Consider the following 12,100-nt stretch of genomic DNA (forward strand, 5'->3'; position numbering starts at 1 on the left):
ATTTTGAGGCCTAGAATTATTACTCGTACAGTTGATTTGTTCATTCTTTGTGCTAGGACCGTAGGGTAAAAATTCTGGATTGTACATTCGTCCTTCGTTCGTATCGCATTACATCACTGAATGTACCTGCGTAGAACCATATAAACCATCAATTTTTTATTTAATTATTCGACCTGATTCAATAGCATGGTGATCGCATCTAGATTGAAAACAGCAGCTGCTCTAGTCAGTTTCGTCCTTATGACTTGCCATTGATAATTATTCAGTGTCGTCTCCTCTATAAACTCATAACCTGCTTCAAGTGTTTTATTCTTCAGAGTACCACTGGCTACTGCACCAATCAACTGCCTAGTTGAGGGGTTCAAACTGCTGTAAAGGGTTTGAACCTCTAGCCATAGAGGTAAACCATGGTGAGGACATCATCTCAATAAGTCCTTATACCTCTCCCATGCATCATATAAGGTTTCTAAGTTGATCTAAAAGAAGGAAGAGATATCCTTCCTTAACTTGGCTATCTTAGCCGGTGGGAAGTACTTTAGTAGGAATTTCTCGGTCGTTTGGTCCTATGTAGTGATAGAACCTCGTGGTAAAGAGTTCAACCACTGTTTAGCTTTTTTCCTCAACGAGAAGGGAAACAGTCGTAGGTGAATTGCATCGTTAGAAACACCATTTATCTTGAAAGTGTCACAGACTTCCAAAAATTAGCCAAATGAGTATTTGGATCTTCGTCTTGCAAACCATCGAATTGAAAAAATTATTGTACCATCTGAATAGTGTTTGACTTCAGTTGAAAATTATTTGAAGCAATAGTGGGTCTCACAATACTCGATTTAGCCCTAATTAGAGTGGGCTTGATATAATTGTACATAGTACAAGGAAGAAGATCTGGATTTGCAGTAACTGCAGGAGGTAGCTGATTATTCCGATTATCACCCATATCTTCAGTAATAATAATAACGTCCTCTTACTCATCTACTATACTCTGTCGACTCTGTCTTGCTTCTCTACGATTTTTGCAAGCTGTACTTTCAATTTCACTGTCAAACAGTAATGGTCCCGACGGGTTTCTTCTAGTCATAAACTAAAGGAACCTGCCAGAAGAAAATAAAAGAAAAATTAGTTAACAAAAATTAAACTAAAAGTAAAAATATAATAAAATAAAAATGGCTAAATTAATAAAAATTGAGTGTTCCTAATATTTTAGTCCTCAACAATGGCGCTAAAAACTTGATGGTCACTAAGCTAACTATAATTACGACAAAGGCAAGCACACCTATCGAACAATAGTATAGCTATGGTGAGTAGGGAATATCGTATCCTCGAGGACTAAAAGTACTAGTAATTACCGTTTTTCTATTACTTAGCCGATAAATTGAAGTGATTGTTTTTAATCTAAATTTACTAATCTAATTTAACTACGAACGCAACAGAGAATGAAATAGGAAAATAATCGAAGATAATCAATTAGATAGAGAATACCCAGGAAAGGATCCACCTAGATTTCACCTATTATTCTAAATCTGAATTAAACTATTTGTTCACTTGTGTCTTGATTCGTAGGAATCCTTAAATTATGTTAATGTCTCTTTCAAGAGTAAGAACAATTGACTCTACATTGATTAATTGAAATATCTTTCTAATTAAAACCTCTATTGTCGCATTAACTCGATCTATGGACTCCCCTATGAGATTTGACTCTAATCTGGTAGATTTATGTCATCCTATTTCTAGGATTACATGTAACTCCACTCAATTATGCTAGATCTGCTATTAAATAGAGACTTTTGCTCCACTAAAATAAGCACATTAAACATGAATCAATATACTGAAAGATTAAAACACGAAATAAGCATACATAATTGAGAACAAGAATCAAATATTTATCATGTAAATCCGAAATTAAATAATAAGATTCATCATAGGTTTCATCTTCTTTAGGTATCTAGGGAATTTAGTTCATAATCTGGAATGGAAACATCTCAAAATTAGGATAACAAAAAGACATAAAGAAACTCAATAAAACTTAGAAGGAAGTTAAATGATGATTTTCAATTTTGAAGGAGATCCACTTCCGAGTTGCTTTTGATGGTGTTCTTCGAGTCTTTTCTTCGATCTTCTTTGTCTGCCCCATTAAGTCTTCTTTTGATTGGTATTTATAGGCTTTAAAATGCTCAAAAAGCCTAAAAATTGAGCTTTTCCGCGTATCTGGGAAGTAGGTTGCGAAATCGACATGGGCTGGCACATGGGCGTGTGGCCAGCCCGTGTGTAAATGCCCAGGCTGTGTAGATACTAAAAATAGCTCCTTTTTTCCGATTGCTCTTTTCACTCCACTATGCTCACTTAAGTATAGAAACATAAATTTAAAGGATTAGAAGTATCAAATTCACTAATTCACATAATAAATAATCCAAAAAAGCATCAAGAATGAGATTAAAAATATGTGACTTTTATGACTTATCAATAACAACAAGGTTTGACATTGAGAATTTTGATAGTGTCCCCAATTAAAATTTGTAAATTTCAATTTGTTTCAAGTTCGAATGATGATAATTCTAGTTTAGATCGGCCTGAAAAAAGTTGTTACTGAAAAAAAGCCTAAGAATCTAGATCAGACAAAATGGGAAGACCTTAATAAAAAGGCCCTGTTTGCAATCCAATTGTGCCTCACAAATAGGGTATTACAGGAGATATTGATGGATAAAACCTCATCCATCTTGTCAAAAAGGTTAGAAACTCTTTATGTGACTATGTCTCTGGCTAATTGTTTTGTGTTGAAACAACGTCTATTTACGTTTTGTATGAACGAAGAGAGACCTTGATTTATGGTAGAGACAAACTCTCGTTCAAGGATGTAAAGGGTCATTTGTTGAGTAAAGACAAACTCGACAATAAGTTTGGTTCAGATAGTAAGGCAAATATGCAAGCTTCCATTTTGGTAGCATCAAATAAGTGAGACAAAATGTGTCATTATTGTAAGAATTTAGGTCATGTCAAAGCAGATTGTTATAAATTGCGAAATACAAGGGTTGCTGAGAGTAATGAGGAAGATGTAGCTGGTGTTAAATTTGGCCAACAAAAATGGTGATGATTTCTTGTTAGTGTCAACGTGCAATATCTCCGAGTTTATGTCCGAGTAGATCCTAGATTCAGGATGTTCTTTCCACATATGTCCCAACAGAGAATGATTCTCTACATACAATTCATTTTAAGGTGGAGTTATGCGTACGTATGGGAAATGATTCATCCAGTAAGGTAATTGGTATTTGAACTGTTAAAATTAGAATGCACGATACGACAATTAGGACACTCTCAGATCTCAAGTATGTACCTGATTTAAGAAAGAATCTCATCTCCTTGAGGATTTTAGACTCAAAAGGTTGTAGAATCAACATCAAGTTGAGCGATATTAAGGTGTCACATGGATCTTTCACTTTGTTAAAAGGTAAAGGGATGAAAATCTTTATATTCTGGAAGGTTTTACAATGATTGGTAAAATCGGATGTCCCTCGTCAGTTACGGAGTTAAAGTCAACTTGTTTGGAGTAGAGGCAACTGGGTTATAGGAGGAAAAAATGTATGATCATTTTGTTGAAGAGAGATTCTCTTTTGGATGTAGGTTTTGAATGGTTAGGGCATTGTGTTTGTGAAAATCAGACTCAATTTAGTTTTAATTTGGAAGTGCACAAGTCAAAGGTTAGAGGTCTTTTAGCTTCTAAGTACGTATTCTATTCAATGAATTGTCTACATAGTTCAAGATAGGCACGTGGTAGGCTTTGGCAAAGATGGCGTTGTGAGAAATTGTTAGAGTTGTATGACTCAAATTCCTGTTAAATAAAATAAGAGATTGCTTGCAAGTCAAGTTAATCAAAATATATTCTCTTTCTACAAGATTTAGTATTTATTATTATAATATTTTTAGCATTTATTATCATAATTTATTTGACCTACGAATTTAGCCTATAAATAGGATCTTTTACAACCTTAGAAAAAACACCCATTAAAGAATAGAACTCGTAACACTTTTGGAGAATTTAGTGTTTACATTTTGAGGGTTGTTTTTTTTTTGAGTATTGGGATTTAGTTTTTATCTCTATCTTTTGTATTCTTCGTTCTTTTGCCATTATAGTAAAATTATCTTTACCTGTGGTCTTTTATCCTCTTTGGAGGGGTTTTTCCACATTAAATTTATGTGTTCAATTTCTTAATTCTTTCGATAATTTTACTTATTCATTGCTCAATCACTTGATCCCCAATAGTGATAAACAAGGACACTTCAACTTTGGAAACACTTTGATTGGTGAAATATCTTCTAATGGTTTAAGATAAGTATATCCAATATGGTTGATCTAGATGGAGGATTTTCGGTTGAATATTAGTTGAAGATAAATTTTGGTGATAATTGAATGTTAACTTGTATATAATTATGTTGATAAAAGTAATCAACAAGGAGGAGAGGCCGGTGGAGAGGAATTCTAGTTCACTTGTGATAGATGAAGAGCCAGAGAAGGAGAAAGAGACCACTGAGGTTGTTGTGTAGGTTTTTCAGAGTAAAAGAGGCCTATCCTTGGTACATCGTGCACTTGGGCTTATATAGGGGTTCACCTCTTGTCTTGTAATGCCATATAGCCAAAAATGCAATGTCCTGCAAGGTTTTACACCTGGCCAGATGACATGATTGTTATAGGTTAGTTGTCTTCATGGAGTGTACAGTGTGGCCCTATTTTGACATTCTCGTCCTCAAGATTGTGCGAGGTTGTTATGCTTTGGTAGTCCCTATGGGGAGGAGAGTGTAGCAAGTTGTCTCTTGGCTAGTTTAAACATGATACATAGGGGGTCATCTATGGATCGTCCTACAAGGAGGAAAGGCCAATTGAGAGGAATTTTAGTTCACCTGTAACAAGCAGAGAGCCAAATAAGGAGAAAGAGACTACTAACACCATGTTCGGTTGGGGTGAATGGAATAGGGCTGTAATGGAATAAAACTGTAATCAGTAATTTAATTGTTTAGTTCAATGGAATGGGATAGAGTTGTAACGATATTCTTGTGTTGGTTGAATGAAATATATGTTGTAATAGCATAAAAAAAAGCTTAAATGACCAAAGGACCCTTAATAGAATTTTTTTAGGTAAATGATTATTGTTATTGTTATTAAATTTTAATAATAATATTATATATAATTTAATAAAAATAATAAAAAATAATTTAATTATATTTTAACATAATTATTATTAAATAAAATTTAATAAAATAATATATAATTTAATAACATTCTTAATATAATTATTAATAAAATATGAATAAATAAAAATCATAATATATAATATTATAAGAATAATATATAATTTAATTTATTATCGAGTGATAACAATAGTGCATCTGGTTGTAGCTTTTGCCTCTTTTTCTGAAATTAATATAACTTTCTTTTTCTTTTATGAACTTTGCTTCAAATCTTAGTTTTCTAGTTGTAATTTTCATTTAGGCATAAGAACATTGTTTGTTTGATATTAGGTGTAACATGTAAGTGCTTCCCCCCTTGATTGCTTTGCTCCGCTATCAAGAACATATCTTGACAATTTTGTAGATGACATGGGAACTTTTTTTTATCCGTAACAAATGTCTCTGTATAGTTGTAGGAATCAACAAAGGAACTGTAATTTTAGTTTCATTTTTAGATTAAACCAGTAGAGAAACCCTGTCTTTCATTGTTTCTACATGAATTGGTATGTATATTACGGCTATGGTTTGTGATTACTAGCTAGCAAAAGAAGTCTTCAAAGCTGGTGTTTTGTTTTGTATGCATAAAGGTGGTTATGCCTTCAATCTGTTAAGTGGTAAGAGTTATTTGAAGAGCACAAACCATTGCAGAACAGTTTGGCTGTTGTTTATGGATGATATCAATATGGGTGGAAAAGCAGGGCATATTACCAATATGTTTAAAACGAAGCAATTTTCATTCATATCAAATCATTGCAATATGCAGTCAATTTACAAAATTGAAACACCCTTAAGTTCTTGAAGATAATACACAAGTGTAGTTCACACTGATCAAACTATTACAAAGTCCTTGCCTCATAAGGACAACAAGCACTCAAAATCAACTCGAAAAAGATTTCTAATAAACAAGATCAAGACTGCATAGAATTATAAGAAAAGAATCACATTGTCAACTTCACATTGGTTTTCCACTTGGGAGTTTATGTTTATAGGACAAGGAATATACTTGTTCTTTTCTTTTACTTCTTTTTCTTTATAGGCTGAAGTGTCACGGGCCGCAGTTCAAACCCCGTGACCATCGCACCAAATGCATCTGATGGAGGTCTATTGTGTAGATGGAGATTATTTGGCCTGTAAGAACTAGCTTGATTCGGTAACTTGTTGGAGAAGCCTGTCAAATTGAAGCCTGGTCGGCCAGACAATGAAGATATGGCAACTTAAGCTATTTTGGTAACTAATCTTAAAAGATTGATAGAATCATATCTTGTAAAGATTAGATTAGATTTGATATGACATATCTTGTAAATCCCATGATTTAAGGGATATAATTAATCTCGTCTGTCGATGTAAATGTATCTTGACCGTCAGTTTTGGGGGAGCTCAACTATAAACAGAGAGCCTCCCTCTCGTTTGTACTCACTCCATTCATTGTTTCATTATTCTTTGTGAATAAGAGAATATTAAGAGCATTTACTCAAACACCTTATGTGTGCTCTTCTATTGTTCTTTGTAAGCTTCTTTTGGCATAAATTGCTTCCGCTCTACAAATTGGTGCCTTGAAGGAGTTCTTAAGGAATCCTCACTTGAGTAAAGGTTGACTTAGGTTTGGACGAATAGATCCCCTAAGGTCGCATGGATCACGAGACAAAAGATTCTATCCCCGTGACAGAAGAACAACCTTGATAGCAGCATCAAATACAACTTTAACATTTTGCAAAATCCAACACATAACTTTTTAATTTCTAGAAAGAATGAACTTTTAAATTAATGTTGTCATTCATTAATTCCTCCAAAGTACTAACTTAAATCCAAAGCAAGATGTCAAATTAGTGCTGGTGCTCAATGAATTGATTTTGTCATCATTTGATCTTTCTATTAGCTTAAACATTGTAAGACTGCACTTGGGTGGAATGGAAGTATATTGGGATCCTCCAAGTACATATGATAGGCACTTCAGGCTAATAGTTTCATCACAAATAACATAAATGTTATACAAACCTGCTATGTCTTTGTGCTGCACTCTATGTATTCTAGTGCTCCTATTTGCTTCAGTTCAAGGCAATAAAATTATAATATTTGAATATTCAGATTACAACAAGAAAAATAATGTATGATTTGCAATCAAGAAGCACAATTGATGAATTTATCTTCTTCTTTGACACATTACAAAAACACTATATTTTTAGTGGTTGAATTTAGGCTGGCAAAAGTTGAACATGTCTACCTAAAGATGGTAACGGCAGATGATGGCAGATACAATATCCACTATTTGGAATGGATTAAAACTCTATACCTGGTTCATTAGATGAACATAACACTAAATTTATGAAAGGATGGACTAAACTTTAAAAATTTGGAACGAGTCCATTCCCCACTGGAGTCTACTTGTACATGTTTTAAAAAAAAAGTTTCTCTTTGTTTATTTTCTGTAAAGCTTTCATAATTGCAGCAACTTACACTACCCAATCATAACTTGTACAGATTCTGTTCTATGTAGTGAAAAAATTAATGGTGCTGCAAACAAGTAGAGAATGAGGACATACCTGTTCTGTTGAAATAGTACACGCCCCAGGATAATCCAAGTGGCACTGCCTGTCATATTTTAAATTTACATCTAGTATAAATTTATTAACCGAAAAAAATCATGCTTGTCCATGCATGATGATAGATAATCAAATAGAGCTTGTAACTAGAAAATCAAATGTAATTGAAGTATGTATACATTATGTGCTTCATTTTTTTGCGCTCTTTTTTATGCTGTTCATGTTGGATACAAGTGAAATAAATTTGTTGAATTAATCATAAACATGGATGAGAATACAGTGATGACTTTTCAGGAAAAATAGAGTTATAAAGAGAAGAAAAACAACTTTTATGAATGTAAGCAGTGGAAAAAAAAACAAGAGAAAGCACTTCATATTAGTGAGCTCCAGTTTATTTTCATCAGACATGGCTCAATTATTCAGAGCATTTTGAACACGGATTGATAAGTAAAGGCATGACCAATTGTAGAAGTAATACATCAAGGGGGAGAGAATCCATCACCTAGTTTGGTCCCCACAAGAACAATCGACACTGTTGGAGCATAATGTCTTAGCTTTGGAACCTACTCCCTAACACAACAAAGAGAATAAAGACATAAAAGGAATAAAAAACTAGTAGGAAACACATTTCATAAGCAAAGCACAAGGAGAAGAGAACTCACTGAAGATTTAAACTTCAAAAAAAAGTAATGAGGAAAATCTTGATCCCAAAATAGAGAAATAAACTTGTGATTTGATATACTAATTTGCATAAGAAAATATCAAGACAATCATCAGTTTTAGGGTTACGTGTGTTGCACAAGCTCCTTTGAAAATTACTTTCTTTCGGTTCAAGAAATCTAAATCAATACTGATAGATTTATTCGAAATTCTATGAGCTAATGTTCTTCAATTGAGTCTGGATTTTTTTCCTTGCAGAAGATTTTGCCTCTAATTAAGAAATTTCTACGATCTTGATTCCTATGAGGAAAAGATTGAAAAAATTGGTGAGGGGCAACGATGTTTTAGGGCTTTGGAAATGGAGAAAGGAATGAATGTGGAGGTTGTAGTTGAAAGTGCAAAAAGAACGATGATGACAAAAATGAGGGAAAATATGAAAAGTAATCTTTCAGCATTCCTATAGTGCTCTGAACGAGCAATTCAAAGGTTAGGGCAAAGAATGGTATTTAGCCTCTATTAAGTTATTAGTGGGAATAGAGAGCTAAACAACAGCACCTATAATAGACATTCCGCTGAACTAAACAATGCTTTGTGGTGGGCCCAAAGAATTAAGTTGTAATAGCATAGCCATTTTATTGAACCAAACAGGTTGTAAAGTTGTTACATAGGGTTTTTAGAGTAAATGGGGCTTATCTTTGGTACCTCGTCCAATTAAGATTATATAGGGGGTCATCTCTTGCCTTGTAGTGCCATATAGTCAACAATGCAATGTCCTGCAAGGTTATGCACGCTGGCCAGATGGCAAGACTGTTACATGTTAGTTGTCACTATAGAGTATATTGTGTGGTCCTGCTTTGAAATTTTTTTCCTCAGGATTGTACAAGGTGGTTATGTTTTGGTAGTCTCTACAGAGGGGCGTGCCGCGAGCCATCTCCAAGTTGGTTTAGATAGGATGTAAAATCCCAAACCTAGCCTAGACGTTATGGTCGAGTCTGTCGATGTCACATGGAATGGGGTTAGAAAACGAGTTTATCAAATTAAAACTATTCCAGTTATTTAAACTTTATCTTAATTCGGAGTAAAATGCATGTTCTTTGTTATGTCTAAAATCGTATCTATTTAGCGTAAGCTTTGGAAACGTTTATTTTTGGAAAACCGTTAGTGGTGAAGGAAACCTTTGTTTTTAGAAAAATCGAGTTTTTACCGTCTAGCCGTAATAAAATTGTAAAGCAGTTAAAAATCCAAAATTTAAAACCAATCTGTCCAAAGTCCCAAAATTACACAGCAATACCCAAAAATAATGTAAATTCAAAAACTGAATTAAAGCAGTACGAAACAGTGGTGGTCACCGTTGTAAATCCCAAAATAAGACCTAAATAGAATAGTGGTTACGAAACCATGAATCTGAGATAGAGTAGTTTATTTCGATTAATTTTTATAATTTACCGAGTGATTAGATGCATGTGTTAGAGTATCGACGGAAAATTTTATAGATAGCATGCTTAATTTGCCTACTAGTGCTTAATTGCAAAAGTTGATAAATATAAGTTTTAGATGCTAAAGGATTAAATTGAAGAGTATAATTGAAGTAGAGGTCCTTAAATGGTAATTAAACCATTATGTTTTCATGGACAAAAATGGACATACATAGATAAAAATAACTAAAGTTTTAATGAAGGGTATTTTAGTCATTTGGTAATTAAAAGATTAAAAAAGGGAAAAAGATGGCAAAATGTGCCCATCTTCTTTATTAGGCCGAAATCTCAAGGGTTCTCCATAGCTAGGGTTTTGTCAAGCTTTCAAGCTTCATAGTAAGTGATTCCAAGCCCAATTTTTAATGTTCTTTACGTTTTTGAAGTCCCGGTAACTTGGTTTAGCTTATTCTAGCAATAATTTAACCTAGGGTTCATATTTGGAAAAATACCCATAGGTAAAATGTGTTTATTTTGATGTTTTATGGTAGAATATGAAACTTGAAATTATGTTAAACGACTTGAGCTAAGCGATTTTAAACGAAAACGAGTAAAACGACATAATCGGTAAAAATACCTAATGGTCATAAGTAGATGTTAGAGTGGGAATTTGATGTTGCCGTAGGTAAAAAAGGATCAGCATGTCATAAAACATAAGAATTAGGGATAAAGTTTCATTTACGAGCCTTGGGGCAAAAGTGTAAATATGTAAAATTTTAGGGGTAAAATCTTAATTTTTCCAAAGTTATAGTTAATGACTATTTTGATAAATGTGAATATTAAATAAGTTAAATTTACTATTATAGATCAAGAAGAACAAAATTCGGGGTTAGACCGAGGAAAGAAAAAGGTTGAGGACTAAATCAAAATATTTGATCGTATTTTGTATCGAGATAAGTTTGCAGTAAATAAATGCAATGTTTTATTATTTATAATTAATGCTGTTATTTTTCAGCATCTATATATTTATTTTGTAAATTTGTTCCTTGATGATTCAAGTAAGAATTGACAGAGAAATGATACTAAAAAGTTCCGGTTGAACCTTAAGAATGTGTAGGATACAAATGTCATGACATTAGGGTTTAAGGATACCAAGTAAGACCATGCCAAGGCATTGCATTGGTAAGTTTTACAAGGCAAGGAAATCATGCAAGACCATGTCAAGACATGGCATTGATAAACTACTATAAGGCAAAGATCCCATGTAAGACCATGCCAAGGCATGGCAATGGTAAGTTCATAAGGCAAGGATACCACGTAAGACCATGTCAAGACATGGAAATGGTAAGTTTAAAAAGGAAAGGTACCTGTGTATCCTTAGTATTCCAAATGGTTCAACGGAAAATTCAAAGAGTGTACGAAAGGGAAGGTAAGATGAGTCCATGTTCGAAAGGTTCAGGTTACCTTGATAATTCATTTAGAAGGTTGTTATTTATTTACATGCAAACTTACTAAGCTTTATGCTTACTCCCTTTCTTTTCTCTCTTTTTCATAGTATCGCAAAGCCAACTCAGAAAATCGTAAGGACGTCAGAGATCGCTTCACTCAACGAGCTATCTCAGTATTTTGTGACTAGAAATACTTTAAGTTATGCCATGTAAAGGGACTTGGCTATTTTGTGTGTATGTCCTTATGATATGATTAAAGAATGACATGTGAATACTTGGTAATGATTAGCTTATGATATAGCTAAATAAGAACATGTTTTGGTATTATGTATGCCTAAATGAGGTTTGATACAAAGAAACTATGAAAGAGTAAGAGTTGGCCATGGAACAGTTAGGAAACAGCAGCAGTGACGTGGTTTTGAAAAATCACTAAAAATTATAGAAAAGAAATTAAATGGTGAATGAGATATATAATTAAATCTTATTGAGTCTATTTTCATTAGAAATAAATGGAAACATTATCCGAATTCTGTATAATGAGATAATCAATTTTTAGTGAAGAGAGGTCAGGTTCGCTGAACTGCAAAACAAGGGAACCTTTAATGAATAAACTGTACTAATTGGCCAGACCAAAAATTCTGGAAAAGTTATGATAAGAATATGTATGAGTCTAGTTTTAGGGAAAATTTACAGATTTAAATTTTAATTTTTTTAACTCAAGTTATAATTAATTTAGTAACTATTACGTAGATGGACAGTTTTATTATGAATAGTGAAATAAATTGTTTTGATTTGTGTAAGTAATCAGAAAATTTTTAATGTT

The 12,100-nt window shown here is 33.2% G+C and overlaps 1 non-coding gene across 1 annotated transcript; it reads left to right on the plus strand.

Annotated features, from left to right (window-relative positions):
• Positions 1-402: 402 nt before the first annotated feature.
• On the plus strand, positions 403-509 carry LOC121213102 (small nucleolar RNA R71). Its single transcript, XR_005908470.1, has one exon. It is a non-coding gene; the product is annotated as a small nucleolar RNA R71 (small nucleolar RNA).
• Positions 510-12,100: the final 11,591 nt, after the last annotated feature.

This window comes from Gossypium hirsutum, chromosome A13 (assembly GCF_007990345.1).
Source record: "Gossypium hirsutum isolate 1008001.06 chromosome A13, Gossypium_hirsutum_v2.1, whole genome shotgun sequence".
NCBI classification, from domain to species: Eukaryota; Viridiplantae; Streptophyta; class Magnoliopsida; order Malvales; family Malvaceae; genus Gossypium; species Gossypium hirsutum.